Here is a 17,958-nt window from a genome sequence, read left to right as displayed (position 1 = left end):
TATCCTGACATATAATTTCTTGAAGACTTCTTTCTTTTGAATGACATTGTTTCCCACACTATTTGTATTTAGAGGTAAAGATTCGCTCTAGGTTTATTAGTATTGGCCCTATTATTTTAACAAGACACCACTAGGACTGCGTTATTATTATTTGATGGTCGTAGTTTGCTCCCATTGGTAGATTTAGGATTAGACAGGCATTTTTCAAACCCTTTTTGAAGTTTAATAAACACCCTTGAACTGTGATCACTTGTGTCTGTCATACTGTTAATATCTTGCCTTCCTTACAGTGGTAGAGTGTTTTTGAAATTAGGATAGGTTTGAATGGGAAACCAAATCTGCTTGTGGGTACAGGTTGAAGTGCTCGATCGTATTGCTGCAAATATGCACGTGGAGGGTCAGCAAGAACTTCAAAGCATGGTTTTGCAAATATGTGCTGTGTTTTTTTGAAAGTGTGAAAATTGACGTACACTACACAGTGATATAACATTGGTGTCTGGGCAATGGGCCTGGCCGTCAGCAAGGAGAAATGTGTACTGTAATTTGCTTATTGGGACATGCGGCGTGGCCGAAGCGGGAGGTTTGAATGGGAAAAAATATTCTGCTTGCGGTTACAGTTTGAAATGGTGGACTAGACTACACTTGCGCGAGGAGCATTAACAAGGACCTGAAAGCATGCTTTTGGAAATATGTCTTGTGTTTTATTTTTAAAAAGTGTAAGAATGTAAGTAGAACAACTAGTGATATACATTTGGTGTCTGGGTAGTGGGCCTGGCCCTCGGCTAACGCAAATGTGTACTCTGATTTGCTTATTGGGGAATGCGGCATGGCCGAAGCCCATGCACCATGGATTTGGAGACTGGCCATGGTTGAAAGTCATGAGCACTGGCCATTGGATACATTATATGGGTATATTGGACATGAGCTAGGATGCAGGGTATGTGCAGTGAATAATAGGGGTGGTTTGGTTGGGCTGGGGTCATGGTTGAGCCTTATGCCGTAGGAAATTGAACGATGGTTTGCATCCCAGCATGCACTGCTGATAACGACAGACAATGTGTTTCTTAAAGGAGGTTTGTAGTTCTTTCAATATATATGAAAAGAGGAATTATTAGTAACTTATATACAGTTATGTAACACCATATTTTCACTCTTAAAAACCTATTAAATTGACAGAAAAAAACTTTGTTAAAGGGATGTTTCGGTTAAGATGCATCCCACCCTTGGGACTCCTCTGCTCCAGTAATTACCCAGTGGCATCACACCTTGGCATTTCCCTCCTGGGTTCGCATGAGCACTTGCCCATCCGTACTGCCCCTTCTATGTATGCACTCACTGCATATGTGCATTTATAGGAGCACTGTGTACAATTATTTTGTATACGTGAGGGAAATGCAGATGCAAAGGATTTCTAGCAGATTGTAACGTGGCAGTTGGTGTGTGGCACAAAACACAAATATGGAGGGGCAGGTGGACAGGGGAAGTTGGTGCACGTGTGTTACAGCTAAGGTAGGGGGCAGTGTTTTCCATGCTCCTTGATTACAGCTTCAAAAGCACTTCGAAATTTCTTCCCCCTGTAGTGTGGTGTGTTGCAGTATATACAGAATACTTTGTCTTCGAAAGATATGGATCAACAGTCTCTTTTTATTGCTTGCAAGGTAGCTGGTGGGATGTAATGTCCCACAGAAGTAGGCTGTGTGGTTACAGTATTGGTTGAGGAAGACGAGGTGGAGGAAGACAGCCTACTACTTGCTAAGAAAGGAACAACCTTTCTGAGAGCATTGCAGTGGTAGGATTTGGTGTGCCCGCACATGGAGTTTGTCCCATAGGAGTACTATCCAGGTAGCCTGTGACTGAGTACACTTTGGTAGCTCTAGTCTTTGGGCCTTTCCCAATAATGGTAAAGAGCTGCCACACCCATGATTCTCTCTGGGTGCTAGAGGTAGGCACTTCATCTACCTCATCCAAATGGCCCTCTTCATGTCTTTTGAAGTACTGCGCCTTTTTGGTTGTGTAGGTCCTCCAGCTGGTGGTGGTGGCTCTTGGGGAGGAGATATGGCAATAGCTGATGCCATTTTTAATATAAATAGTCTTTTTGCAAAAATTCTTCCAAGTATGTGATGCGTGCTAGATTGTTAAAGGATAATGAGTAAGAATAGGTGTAGGAACTGTACAAGGATACATTTTGAGCTTCAAAGTTTCTAGATGAGCTGGAAAATGCAGTTCTGAACTGTTTCTGATGCACTGACCCGTTCACAAAGTGAGGATGCATTTGCAAACACATCATCATGCCGTTGTTAAAGGGACATTATGGTTACAAGTAAAACCGAAAAATCCAAGAAATTTGCCAGTTATGGTAAGCTAAGCAACCATGTGTATGTATGTATGATCAGCTTCCTCTACTAACAACAACACTAAAATATAATGATTTGTTTACATGAGTACATTCTTTAATACATTAAGTAGTTCATGATAGGTCTCCCAATCACCCCTAACATCTTGTTTCCAACATTATAAACTCAACCCATTGTAGGGACTGTTTATTAACATTAATTTAATAAGTGATGTCATCAGTAATGTCATCAACAACATTTGTGATGTCATCTTTGATGTCCTCGGTGTTAGTCTTAGCAGTGCACAGTGGTGGCACGGGTTATGGTTGCTTAGCTTACCATAAATGGCGAATTTCTGTTTTTTTCATTTTTTCTTGTAACCATAACGTTCCTTTAACCAAGTTTTTTTCATTGAATTTCATAGGTTTTTATTAGTGCAACTTAACCATAATGTCCCTTTAACAATGTTTTTTCAGTGAATATATATCTATATATATATATATCTACAGTCGCCACCATATAGTTAGGGTGAGTAGTGAGCTCCATAGGAAATCGAAAAAAAAGGAATTGCTAATAAGTTTTGACTCATGCGACTGATTTGGCTTAAATCTTGCAGACAATTTTGTACGCTCTCCGGTATTGATGGAATAAATGTCTACCTGACTTCACAGAAGAAACTGTGTCGCAGAAAGAAGTGTTGGGGGAAGACGGAAGTATTTAAAAAAAATACAGTGGGCATGGGCAAAGGCTATGGTTAGTGTCCAGTTAGTGTTTTATATACAACGGGCATGGCCGAAGGCTGTGGCTGCTGGACATGGCCAGTGGCGCCAACAAATATGCCAAAAGCCCATGTACAGTGGCACTACAAAAATATACAGTAGGCAGAGCCGAAGGCCATGGACAGTGGTGCTGAAAAATATACACTAGGCACAGCTGAAAGTCATGGCCAGTGGCGCTGAAAAATATGCCTAAGGCCATGCCCACTGGCCATGGACGAAGGCCATGATCAGTGGTGCTGATAAATATGCAGTGGGCATGGCCAAAGGCCATGTCCAGTGGCGCCGAAAAATATACAGTGGCCACGACCAAAGGCCATATACAGAGGTGCTGAAAATAATACAGTGGGCATTGCCGAAGGCCATGGTCAGTGGCGCCTAAAAATATGCAGTGGACACGGCCAAATATTGTGCCCACTTGCCATTGCCAAAGTCCATGGTCGGTGGTGCTCAAAAACATACAGTGGGCACAGCCAAAGGCTGTGGCCAAGGCCATGGCCAGTAGTGCTGAATAATATACAGTGGGTGTGGCCGAAGGCCATACCCACTGGCGCCGAAAAAATATATAGATATAGTAACCACGGCCAAAGGCCATGGGCAGTGGTGCTGAAAATTATACAGTGGGCATGAAAAAAAAAATGATGGTATAACAAAACCCTTGAAATTCAAGGAAAAAACTTTAGTTGAAGTGCAGTTAAGTTGAATAAACCTAACACATTGGGTTTTTGTGCATTAAATCTGATCACCTTAATTCTCTCTTAACTAAAGTTTTTTCACTGGATTTCAAGGGCTTTGTTATACTATAGTTTCTTTGGGGCCCACCATGGCCAGTGTGCATGGCATTTGGCCGTGACCACTGTACATGTTGCACCAATAGGTTTCTTTGGGGCTCACTAATGAGTGGAAGGAGGGGGCACTTGAGACCCCCCCTCCCTTAACCCTATGCTTCTCTGGTGGGCCCAGCCATGGCTGCTTCAGATCCAGGGCCCCGGCCTTCGGGTATTTGTGCGGGAACACCTTCAGGAACCATGAACCCTTCGTACAGCAATATCTCTGGGTGCTGCACTTTTTTCTCTCTCTCTCTCTCTCTCTCTCTCTCTCTCTCTCTCTCTCTCTCTCTCTCTCTCTCTCTCTCTTTCTCTCTTTCTCTCTCTCTCTTTCTCTCTCTCTCTCTCTTTCTCTCTCTCTAAAATTGCCTAGTTGTATAGAGATGAGCCATTATGTAGTGTGGGACTGGATTGTAAAGGGGCCTCAGCTCGCCCCTGATCACCTTGGTGTCAGCAGAGAATTATGATGTCTGGGTATTCAGCCCCTGAGCCTCCTTCTAGGAAGTGCATGTTTATCATGAAATTACCTTTTTGTAACCCAGTCATCTCAGCCATATATTCTAACATTACTCTTGTCACTACTGAATGAACATCCCCGACCATACATTGACCCCATAATCCCTACCCCATACCTAGTATTTGAATATGATTGTAGTTAGCTCTTCAACAGGAGCCGCAACAGACCTGCAAGATACACCGGAAACACAGGGCCCAACAGGAGCCACTGTCTCTACAGGACAGCTTACAATACCACGGACCAGGACCCCATAGGGGGCTAGAGACTGTTTACAATATCCTTGATAAAGACCCACGGGACGAAACACGTCGGCTGACAAACAAGGGATACAATTGCCCCTTAATGTACTCAATGCATACCAACTCAGCACTAGCACTAATAAACGTGAAACTTGTATCGCAATAACTACTGCGTTAGAACTATTCTTTGAACCACTAAAGCAAGATAACCAGGAGGAAACTTTCTTCTAGTATTTGAATATGTTTGAACAGGAGAGTGATACCTTTGATAGGGGCATATAACTCATGTTCAGTAATGAATAAGCTCGCTTTGGAGCCTTGTTTTCACAAGTGCAAGATACTGGCCTTGCTGCCGGATGAACAGGTCAAAATTCTGAATGGATGAGAATATGTGGACACAAGGGCAAAATGTTGCAAAATATAGGATGTCAAAGAACCAACAAAGGATGCAAGGCTGATGAGCCCAGCTGAATGTTTAACCCCCAGCACCATGTCATCTCGTCACGTGCCCGTGGGCCAATCAACCATCGCCGAATGTATAGCACCTATAGGTGCCTACTCTTAGTGTCCAATCCCAATTGACTCTGTGCCCCTTAGGCCACCCCGATCTTGGACAAAAAACTCTGTATAAAAATGACTTGTAACATGTTTTCTGTAGAGCGCTCTCGGCATGAGCAGAGTAGATTCTGTTTGCCCTAACTTTAGATAAAAAGCCTTTAATCGTACTCTCACTTGGTCTTGGTCTTATTCCCTCCTGGGATGTACCTTTATTGACTCTGTTGTGTGATTTGCCAGCAGTACTGGGGGCCTCTCACTTTCATTGGTGACCCCGACGTGATAGCATTCTTTTCCGTCCTTCTGGCACGAGACGCCCCACTGCTTTGACCCTGAGCGCACTCCCTCAAGAGCTACCCGCGAACAGCAACCGGTACACCTAGACGTGCGCACGCAGTAGGGCAAGCGGGTACGGGATCCTTCTTAACAAAACCCATACGTACCACTCGCCAGAGCCAGGTGTGGTCTTTGAGCAAGGAGCGGCGCACTGCCTGATCGGGTCAAGAGGGTCTCGGATTTCGACGGACACGTGGGTATCCAGTGCAAGTGATATTAAAGGCACGGGTGGGAGTCAGATAAGGAGATTTTGGGAGAAAACAGCATAATCTTGGTAAAACAAAAAAAAGGTGTAGCGGGTTGAAGTTGAAGAGGGTTGAAGGGGTTCTGGGAGTTTGGTGCTTTTCTATATGTTATACTATTTTGCTTCTATCGCATATGGCCATATGGCCATTAGGACGATGATGAAGTATAAGGTGACAAAAGGTTAACAGGGATCCTATCTCCGTTGGGGGGGGTTGGAAGGCAGCGCTGCATAGTGCCATCTCGACTAGTACAGGATATATGGGTATGAGAAGTTGAAGTAAAAAAAAAGTTAACGTAGGGTTCTAAGGGGAGAGCCGGAGTATTAGGTAGAAATGCTTTTTTCCGACCTTTATTTTATCTATTCTCTCTCTATCCCTCCCAAGTGGGTGAACTGGAGCAAGGTGGAGGGAGAGATTAAAATTCAGAGAAGAACAGGGGACTGAGCAAAAGTATAGGGGGTATTGGGGACGGTGGGAAATAACCTGTGTTGTTTATGTTTTCTGTTTTCAATGTGAAATGTCAAACATCCAGTTTTGTGTGAAAAGAGTATTTTTGTGCATAACGTGGGAAACACATTTGGTGATTTATGAGAAAAGTTGCATGTATGACAACGTGATTTTAAAGTATTGAAAAGGGAATGAACATTCAATATAGGTTGTAAAGGAGTGTGGCTTGTGTTAAATTGGTCATATGAGAAGTGAACAGGTACAAAATAGAAGCATCAGGTAAGGTGCACTGAGAGTAAAAATACAATGGGTGCGAAGACGGCCCTTGCTCATATTTGTAAAACGCTACCAGGGTACGCGGGGAAGATTAATAAATACCACGAGCAGTGGATCGTGGAACTGAAGGGGGAAGGGTTATCCCAAGTATGGCCTGAAGGAGGGTTTTGACAAGGAGGTGTTAGACATGGTTGCCACTTGTTTGTTCATTAAGTATAAGGGGAAGCAGTTGCAGAATAGAAGAGAGATATTGGACTTGTGGTGCCTATTTGAGGAGGAGCCCCCAGGTAAGAGTAGCAAGCACAATGCATCTCCCCTGACAACAGCTGGCAGCACAGAGCCACCCACACAAGATGAGAAAGTAATAGAGGTCACATGTGTTTATCCTTTATTGTCGAAGCCAGTGCCTGCAGAAGGATATAGTGACCCTGTATATGTAGCACAGCCCACAGCCCCACCCATACATAAGGCCTTCGCCACAGCACCACCCCCATATGAGAGCCAGAGCATAACAAGACCCCTAGATATATCTACAATCGATATTTGAAAGATTGCACAGGATTTAGACTCGCAACAATGGCCCAAACAGAGCTGTCTCGCATAAGGGCTATGGGAGAGGGAGGAGGGGTATCCACCCCCCGGGCAGAACGTGACGACACACCCCCACTGAGTGTGGGAGCAGGGGAAGATGGATGGAAAAAGGGCGAGATCTTATTCAGAATAAATGACACCCCTACGCCAATAATAGAAATAAACACGGCCGACAGTGAACAGGAGGTAGAGGAAGGAGGGGCAACATCAGACAGAGAGGAAGAGTGTTGGAGCGACTTAGAAGAGCAAGAGGAGGAGGGAAGGAGGATAGGAATCGCCACTGGTGTGGCCTCATTTGGAGAAGGGTTGTCTCCCATGGAAGACTGGACGGGGAGGCTAAGAAACAGGGCAGGGCCCATGGCAGTGATTGGAAAGAAAGGGAAGAAGGTGAGTACTAAAAAGGGGGGGAAGAATTTACAGCTGCCTCTAATACACAGGGGAGCGGGAAGGCCAAACTACATACCATGGGCTCAAATGGACAAGGCCAACTAGCTTAAACAGCTACCCCCACTATCCGGAGGCGCAGGCAAGTGGATATATGCGTTCGAAAAACACACGGCAGGAGTGCCATTGGCAGTGGGGTATGTCAAAAGCCTGCTGGTATCTGCAGTGGGAGACCAGGATAACAGGGTCTGGGCAAAGGCAAGGTTCTCAGGAATAACGTTAGATTGTGACCGCCATGATGGGGCTTCGTTCAACACAGTGCAAGCGCGTGTGTGGGATGCGTTGAGGGAAACATTCACAGACACTTCTGACTTACAGTCAGTGATGCAATGTACAATGAATGATGAGGAAGATGCGATGCCCTTCATTCTCTGGGTGCAGGACATGTGGAGAGTGGAAACGAGTACGGCCTGGGACCAATCAACGTCCCTGTTTTACTTCATTATAAAAAGGGGGCTCCCAAAAGAAGTGCAGAAGGCCCTTGACAAAATAGCTGGGATAGAAGCCAAGGGGTGGCCTGAAATTCAAAGCATCATAGTGCACCACTGCGGGAGGATCAAAGAGAATGAAAAGGAGATAGCCCAGCGGCGGTTGGCAGACGAAGCTAAATGAGTGCAAAGTAAACTACTGCAGGTCAGTGCCATGGCAGCTACCAGCGCGGCAGGAAGGGAGCGGGAGGAAGAAGACAAACAGATGGGGATACCAATGCAGATGGTGGCAAATTGGACAGATAACAGTCAGGATCAATGGGCAGGGAAAAATCAATATGAGGGACCACAGTGGCCATCGAGATGGGGACGCGGGAATAGAGGAGGATTTAGGGGATCAAGAGGAGGGGGTGCGGGATATGGAGGGCCACGAGGGGGAATGCAAGGACAATGTTAGAATTGTGGGAGGTGGGGACATTTTATGATAGAATGTCAAAGCAGGCCAAACAATTCATATCTGAATGAACGTCAGGCCAGACACCCCCGCCCGTGAAGCCCCTATGGGCTACCAATGGGCCGGACTAGGCAAGATAGTCAACCCAACCCCAGATACATGAACAAGTGCCCAATGCCCCCTCAAGACACGTCCACCCACCCTCAGTTTCATAACCATGCCGCCCCCTACGCGCAATGATACTTATGCCACTACAGCAAATGGGGCACCAATGACACCGTGCAGGGGGACAACAGTGGTGACAGGAAATGTTTTTGACGTAGATGAACTCCCATGGCACTCAGCATAGGACAGCCCACAGAGAGCACTTGCGTGTCCAGTACTATCGATAACCTGTGACGCAGCAGAGGAACCACTCGGGCAGCAATAGGAAATAAACAATTCATTTTCATGGTAGATTCGGGAGCAGAAAAATCATGCCTCAAAGAAGGCAGGTTCCCGCTTTCTGATCAGACTTTGGAAACGCAGGGGTTTTCTGGGACGGTGGTCGAGGTTCCATACACTGAAGAGCTATACATAACGGTGGGGGGAGGACTGTACGTGCCCCCATGCTGTATTACAAGGAATCACCCATCAACCTACTAGGAAGGGACTTTCTTAGAAAACTCAACATGACCATCTTGTTTACCGAGAGAGGGATAGTGTGCTCCACGCCAGGTATATGTACAATTTGTGCAATGTTAGTGATACACACACAGGCAGACTTCCCACAAACACGAGGCATACCCGTAAATCCTGACATGTTCATACAAGGGCTGAGAATACTAACGCAAGTAGTGCCAGAACTAAAGAACAAAAAATGGAGAGTCCCTTCAGAATTCATCTTTCGCCCAGTAGCAGACCCAGAAATAGTGCCAGGATCCATCGTGTCCCTGGACATACACGCAGTGCAGGTGTCAGCCCAGAGATAAGCAGTGATAGCAATGGACATGCAGGGATGCTATTGAAGAACTGTACTGTGCATCAACGCCAATAAGGCCCTGCAAGACTTAACTGATGAACTTTTTTGTGATGCAGAAGACGCCGGGGAAATAGTAATGGAAATTGCAATCTCCTGTGACATCATGATCCAAAGGAGAGAGGTGCAACTACCTCTCGTTGCAATGATCAAAGAAGCCCCACCAGCATACTTTGAGGAAGACATGTTCCAAGTGCCACAACAGCTGTGGACCACAGGCCCACACGATGTAGGGCTACTGCATGAAGTGACACCAGTAAAGATCAAACTCAAACCTGGGGCTATTCTACCCCGGGTGAAGCAATACCCCATATCCAGGGAAGCGGAGGAGGGAATAAAAGACACAATTTATGCACTAATGGTACAGGGCACAATAGTCCCATCAAGCTCACCTTGTAACACCTGCATTTACCCAATCAAGAAAGCAAAGGGAGGGGCATGGAGGATGATCCAAGATTTACGCCCCTTCAATGACTTAGTACAAAAAGAATTCCCTCTTGTCCCAAATCCTGCCTCAATTCTATGTAGCATTCCAACAGAAGCCACCCATTTTACGGAAGTGGACCTAAAGAATGCATTCTTTTCAATCCCAGTTGATCGAGGTTCTTGGTGCCTAACAGCATTCACGTTAGGGGGGAAAAGGTATGAACATTGCAGGCTGCCCCAAGGATATTGCGAGAGCCCTAGCATTTTAACCCAATACTGCACAAAGACCTTGGAAACATACAAACGACGAGCCCCATAATTCAGTACGTAGACGATCTATTGGTCTGCGGGAAAAGTGAAAATGATTGCAGAATAGATTCCATCATCTTGCTGACACATCTTGCACAGAAGGGGTACAAAGTAGACAGACAGAAGCTGCAATACTGCCTAACAGAAGTACTGTATCTAGGGCAATTGATCTCCAAAGATGGTAAAAGGATCATTCCAGACAAAGCAGCAGCAATAAGAGCAGTGAAAGAGCCCAGTACAGTAAAGGAAATGCAGAAGTTCCTCGGCATGTGTAATTACTGCCGCGCATGGATACTAGATTATGCATTGATGGGGCCCCTAGGGGACCCTCGCGTATGGAAACAAGGCACAATCACCACACACGAACTGATACGCCAGACACGAGGTTCAATTCCCAAAATCTAGGGTTTATTGCAAAGCAAATAGTCTCAGTCGGCCGACTGGGTCTCACGTCCCGCAACGTGTGTCTCCAGACCCCGTGGGACTCAAGAGAGCGAACATTCTAGAACAGTTACATATATACAAAACGAACATCTTATCAGTAGTGACATATTCAATACCACCCATAATGTATTTCCTTTGAAATGGTTTCAATGATTGACAATTATGACTAATATGACACCTTCAGACATTTATTCAGCAACAGTTTGCAATTTGCGGACTTGCAGACACGATTCTTTGTTTTAGGGAACATAATGCTCTTGTTCTTACAAGCAAGCTGCGTGCAGGGGAGAGACACATTCCAGGCCTCACTATCTTCTAGTTTCTATTTGTGTGCTAGAGGTCAGCTCGATCTACAGGGGCTCAGTGAAGGGGGGGGCCATAAAAGAGAGCATAATTCAAGCCATTAAATGTTCATTTCTACCGTTTCTGCCGCACCAGCGAGACTAGCTGGCACCTGCGTAGTGATTAAATGCCTTGTTGCTTACTTCCAAGGACTTGTGAGGAAGGAGACCGGGCATTGCTGTCTGGGTTGCCTGAGCTGCATTGCAACATGTAACTTGTGGCCTTGCTCTATGCATCAGCAATAACGGAATAGAATTCACTTACAGCGAAGCAATTTGAACAGAAAGCAAAAAGCGAAAATTAGTCAAAATGGCGAATTCTATTCCTACAAAATGGACGCTCTCTGGTCATGCTCATGAGTCTGTACTAATAATGCTGAACATATGAGGCGGTTGGTTTTCGGCCAATAAAATACATTGCCTATGTTATGGGAGGGTAATTTCTGGACTCACAACTTTTTTATCACTTCAAAAATCGTAGGGGAGGAGTAACTTACAAATGCGCAACACAATGATGCCACGATTTTGCAAACTCCCCCACGTTCAGCCAAAACTATGTCTAGAGCCATCCTATTTTGGAGTGTCATCAATCTAATCCCTTTTTCCTCCAACGTCATGTTGTATAATATATCCGTTGTCCCATTTATCCTTTTCTCTAATATTCTGGACAGTTGTCTTATATTATAGGAGTTTATTGCTTGGCCCCAAAATGGTATAAAAGATTTTGCTATGTCTTCTGCAATTAATCCTCCTTCCTCATCTCGTTGTGGTCTTGATCTAGATAGTTTGGCTATATCTGCTGTTTTTGAAAGAGACACCCCCAGAAACAGAATCCCAAGTAACAAGTGCCTCCCCAATTTCTAGGCAACCAGGGATAAGCTTTCTCTCCATATATAAAATAGACATGATCACCTATATACACTGGTTCTTCCTCTCTGTCGAGGAACGCTATGTTCATACATCTAGTGAATGTCCCTACTGAATGGGAGCCTTTCTTTCTTAAGCAAAATGAAACAGAGCGAGGACTGTAATTCACTGTATAGGAGGGGGGCACTGTATCCTTATTCCCTTTTAGGTTCATGTGAAACGTGATTACAGATGATTTATATGGCACATGTAGTCTATCTTGTGGCATTACTACTGGTGTTATTTGTCTTGCTTTGCGAAATATAGAGCAACCTACGGGTTTCATTATTACCCCCTTAAAATTCATCCATGTTTGTTTTATCTAATTGACCTGTTTCACTCTTATTCCATTTCCCATAATACAATGCACTTAAGGACGCGTAACATGCAGAACTCAATGGCAATGGCTGCACATACCAACCTATTCCCTTACCACCATGTTGTGGTAAGTGGGTACACAACCAACAATAGTTTTTTCTCATAATTGAGTGTGTCATGTTCATTAACAGACGTAATGTGTTATTTCCATATCCTTCCCTGTGTCTCTCTTCCATTGGGGACAAAGTATAGGAAATTACATGGACCGGGCTTTCAGTGGCCGAAATATTTCTAATAGGCAAGAACACTTCTAATGGATGTATTTCTTCTAGAAACAATAATATCAGTACTGTCATTATCGGTGCTAACATACTCATAACACACATGACTATTGTTAGGATCAGCATACAATTTTTTCAGCACTGTTTTTTCAGCAACCTTACAGTCTCTATATTTACTACATTATCAGCATTGGTGCAGGAGGGGGCGGAAGCTGTTGCAGGCATTTTTCTTGATTCTTCTTCTCCAACAATGTTCGTTGTGAATACCTCTTACCGTTGCACTCATTCGAATATTAGTAAGTTCGGAAGTGTCAACAAAGTGTTTTGCCAGTTCTCAGCAGCCTGGATTGCTACATGTTGGGCAAGATTATCGTGCTTCTGCACATTGCTCAAAGAACTCTGGAGCAGTTATCAATTGCCTTTGTACCATATGAGTCCCTCTTGTCCGTTAGGGGTGATCTACACATGGATTTTCAAAGATAGCACCGGGGAGCCGCGTTCCTGAGCTGTCGGATTTGCACAACTCCCATGCCTGTCTCCCCTAGGCCTCCAGTTCCCACTTCATCCGTGATGGGAAACAGAGGCAACAAAGAAAAATAGAACGAAGATCTGATCACTTCCTGTCTCGAGGCCGTAGATTATACCGCATTGCTCCAGGTACTGTGTGATCAATGAATAGTGCTGGTGCACTTCCAGACTCAGGCTCAGAGTCAGCCTGCGGCGCAACGAAAGGTGGTGGGCGCCAAAGTGATGATGCAGGCTTCGTGTCAGCCAGCAGTGATGCAGATTCTGCTGGGCAACGTTGGGGCACTTTTAGCCCTTTCTCCTTTAGAGCAATCTTTCCAGGCTTTGTTTCAGGATCAGACAGATTTTGTGTCAAAGAACTGGCAACAATTTCCTTCGTTTCATAGGCAGCTGTCTCTCTCTGGTCGTCTGGAACGGGCAGTTCTTTCAATGGCGATGGAACTATCTTTGTATGCGTGGCATGTATCTATGCCTTCCTACCGTCCACACGGACTGCTGTTTGTGTTGCCAAAAGGACTTGGTAGGGTCCATGCCATCTGGGTGCAAGCAATGATTTCCCCTTGAGTGTATCTGATGGGAAGAGCCTTCTGCACCTGCTGATGAATCAAACGCAATTTCTGCATTAACAGGTTATAGTATGTACTGAGCACAGGGTATTCGACTTCATTCAATCGCCTTGGCTGTGGTGCACACCCAACATTAGCAGGCTTCCCCATAACAATCTCATACAGGGAGAGCCCAGTCCTTGCCTGCACAGATGTGCGCATGCACAACAAAGCTAGGGGCAATGCATCCGTCCAGTGTAATTTGTTTCCTGCACAAATTTTACTAATCTTGGCTTTCAATATGCCGTTCTGGCGCTCAATAAGCCCGGCACTCATCAGATGTCTGACGCAATGGAATCGTTTATCAATCTGAAGACCTGCACAAATCTGTAATACTACTTCGCCAACAAAATGCGGGCCATTGTCTGACCATATGACCCAGGGCAAGCCAAACCGTGAAAAGTACTCCTTTAACATCATTTTAGCAGTACTCATGGCGGTACAATCCTTCAGTGGATATGCTTCTACCCATTTACTGAATGCACACACAACCACCAGTACATATTTTAAGTTTTGACACCTTTCTATCTCTATAAAATCAAAATGGATTACCTCAAATGGCATAGAAGGGCGGCCAACGCTACCTGTTGGAGTAGCTGTTCCTTTTCCAACATTGTGTTGCAAACACATTATGCAATTCTGTACTAGTCTTTCTGCATTTTTCTTTATGTATGTGTTCTGCCATACTGTGGCTAGATGCTGAATTATTTTCTTTGCACAAGAACGTGGAACTGTGGGCCATAGTGACCATTGCGGTTACATAGGAGTTGGGCAGCATCCAATTTCTACTTTTCTTGTCCACCCAGCAACCTCCTAGATCTAGTTCTGCAGAACCCTCAGCCCATTCTTGTATTTCATCAGCAGTTGCTTCTGCCTGCATCTCTTTGACAGCAGCAATCCCATTTTCTATCATGCAAGGCACTTCTTCTGACTGTACTGTTAACATTTTGGTACTCAAATCAGTGTCAGTTTGTTTCGCAATCCTGTCTCCAAATGCGTTTCCCTCCCCCACTTTACATGTTACTTTTTTATGCGCCTCTCATTTCACTATTGCTAGGCGCTTCGGACACGTAAGTGCCGACAGCAATCGTACAATCAAAGGGCCATGTTGAATCCTGGTTCCATGTGTTGTCAAGAAACCCCTGTCAGCCCAGAGTCGGCCAAAGTTATGTACCACCCCAAAGGCGTATTTGGCTGTCAGTATATATGTTTACACTAACATTTTCAGAAATTTCACATGCTCTGGTTAACGCTATTATCTCCGCTGCTTGTGCGGAGTTGTAGGGGATTCTTTTGCTTTCTACAATACTTTTTTGTGTCGTAATAGCATAGGCAGCAGTTGATGTGCCATCAGGTAATTTGAAGCAGGAGCCATCACAAAACAATTCTCCATCTGGCTCTTTCTGTGGGGTGTCTGTTCAATCAACTCTTCCTTTCGTTTCTTCTTCAGTAACCATTAAACAATCATCGGGAGGTGATTCATTCTCCCTTATTTCTTCACTGGGCAGTGGCATTAATTCTGCAGGATTCAAAGCGCTACACCTCATAATTTGAATGTGTGGTGCAAATAGGACAATTTCATATCTAGTCAATGTAGCGGACGTGAGGTGTTGCGTCTGAGTTCTATTTAATAGAACGTCTATGGCATGTGGCACCATTAAAATGAAGGTGTGCCCCAGCACCATTCCTTCAGTTTGTTTCAGTGACGCAGCAGCCGCTGCAACAGCTCACAAACAACGTGGTAAAGCGCATGCTACAGGGTCCAGCGCGGAAGAAAAATAGCCGCATTGTCTATTTCTTCCACCTTGTTCCTGTGTTAAAACAGCCAACGTGCAGCCTCCATTCTCATGCACAAATAATCTGAAAATGTTTTCATAGTTTGGTGTGCCCAAAACTGGGGCAGGGCACAATGCAGTTTTGAGCAGATCAAATGTTTTCTGGTATTCTTCATTCCATTGCAAAGGCATCACAGCATCCTTTTTTGTCAATGCCACCATTGGTTTCACAATCATCGCAAAATTTGATATCCACTGCTGGCAATAGGAAGCCATGCCTATTATGGCTCTGACTCCTTTCTGTGTTTTTGGAATAGGCATACCAGAGTACTCTCTATCCTTTCTGGTGTCAGTCTTCTCCCCTCTCTCGAAAGTAGGTAGCCCAAATAAGCCACCTCCTTTCGACAATATTGGAATTTCTTCAAACTCGCTTTATGGCCATGTGCTGCTAAGTGTGACCATAACAAAACGGTACTCTTTTTACAAATCTCCTCTGTATCAGCAGCAATCAACAAATCATCTATATATTGTAACAATACACACCCTGCCGGTAATTCTAACATATCTAACTGTTCTTTCAATGCTCTGCTATAAATACTCGGACTCTCTGTATAGCCTTGTGGAATGTGCGTGAATGTAAATGACCGCCCTCCTAACGTGAAAGCAAATAAATATCTGCTATCCTGGTTTACTGGAATGCTGAAAAATGCATTCTTAAGGTCTATCATGCTAAAATATGCTGCCGAGGCAGGTATCATTGTCAAAATTGTGGTGACGTCTGGGACCAATGGGAATTGAGGATCATGTTACACCATCCACTGGTCACCTTATGCGCACGAATACCCGTGCAGCCACTAAGCCCTCCATGTCAGGTCCTGATCTGCCTTCCCCTTCTGACCTCATGTCCTCAATCCCTCAAGCAGCACGGCAGCGGCGCACACGAGGGCATCTAACGCGCTATGTCATATTCACCCATTGCAACGTTGGCAGCTGCCCTGGCGTCTTGGAGACAGTTGACGGAGACGCCGGCTTTTTCCTTTGCTTCATCACGCCCTCAGGAAGACCCAGCAGCGTTTTGAAAACTTGGGTCATGTGACAAGGAAACGTGCTTCATCATCGGTCACGTGATGGGGTCATGTGACACTCCTAGGCCGCTTCAAAACAGGAGAGGAAACGCTCATTCAGTGCTTCACAGCTGACCCAATCAGGCACTGTTCGGCGTTTTCCTGTCTCCACAGCTTGAATCTGGACTATGGACTGTTCTTATTGGATTCCTCTGTCAAGCCCTTGGATACTGTTTTGCTCTGCTGTTTCAGGACCTTTGAACTGTGTTTTTTGATTCCTTTGGATTACCCTCTGGTTACGACAAACTTGGCTGGCTTTTGACCTTGGAACTCTTAACAGACTGTTTTCGGATTTCCTCTTCTGTTACCTTTTGGAGTACCCTTTCCATACAGGTCTTGCAGTGCCAATTTCTACAACAATCTATGCCTACCCGCTGCCGCTTGCTACACTCTGCAGCCACACGGAACACCTCCATTCTCATCTTTGTTCTTCCTGTCCCCAGACCCTTGGTAAGCCCCTTGATATTTGTTACCTCGCTATTCAGTGTATTGTTTACCATTGTACTGACCCATTGCTTGCTTTACATCGGTCGAGGGGTCACCGGTGTTCCCGATTCCTGGCGTTCTTCGGCACTCAAAAAACCTGTGGCCTCAAGGATTGCTCAGGAAGTTATTTGTATCTTTCTGAGTGGAACTTGTGAACAGAGGCCCCATAATCTTCACGACCATCAAGTCATAACAGACTGAAGCCCACAGGTCGTTCAGATTATGGAGGCATCGGCTGGGGACCCCGTGGCCGCTCTACTGCAAGCAGTTACTACCTTGAGGGCCGATATGGCAGCAGCCACCACAGCGTTACACCACCGCCTTGACTCTCTTCAGAGTGCTCGCCATCCCCTACCTCCTGATTCTGAATTTGGGGACCCCACACCTCCAACCCCTGGTCCTTCTGCCACCCCTTCCATCATCACACCAGTAATTGCTCCCACTCCTTTTCCACCCCCTGAGAGATTCCAGGGAAACCCCAGGAAATTCCGTATATTTCTGAATCAATGTAAATTACATTTCCTTTGTAGACCTTCAGCGTTCCCTGATGCACCTGCCAAGGCTGCGTTTTTGCTTTCCTATTTGTCTGGCATCGCCGCCACATGGGCCAACCCATTAGTTGAAAACAATCCAGCCCTTTATGACTTTGTCCTGCTAGTGACTGAAATGTCTAAGGTTTTTGACACCAGACACAAAGCTCAATCCAGAGATTTGGAATTACTAGATCTCTCTCAGGGGAAAAGCACCCTCAGAGTACATAACACGATTCAACCAGTTAGCGGCAGAAACATCCTGGCCCGAAAACAAGAAGGTTGTAGTATTTTACAGAGGTCTAAGTGGCTCCATTAATGACGCTTTGGCAGTGGTGCCGTCGCTTCCGACTCAGTACTCTGATCCGGTTGATCTAACACTCCAGTTAGACGCTCGACGCA

The sequence above is a fragment of the Ambystoma mexicanum genome, chromosome 8, assembly GCF_040938575.1.
Source record: "Ambystoma mexicanum isolate Mex_15411 chromosome 8, UKY_AmexF1_1, whole genome shotgun sequence".
In the NCBI taxonomy this organism is placed as follows: domain Eukaryota; kingdom Metazoa; phylum Chordata; class Amphibia; order Caudata; family Ambystomatidae; genus Ambystoma; species Ambystoma mexicanum.
This window is presented reverse-complemented; position numbering follows the sequence as displayed.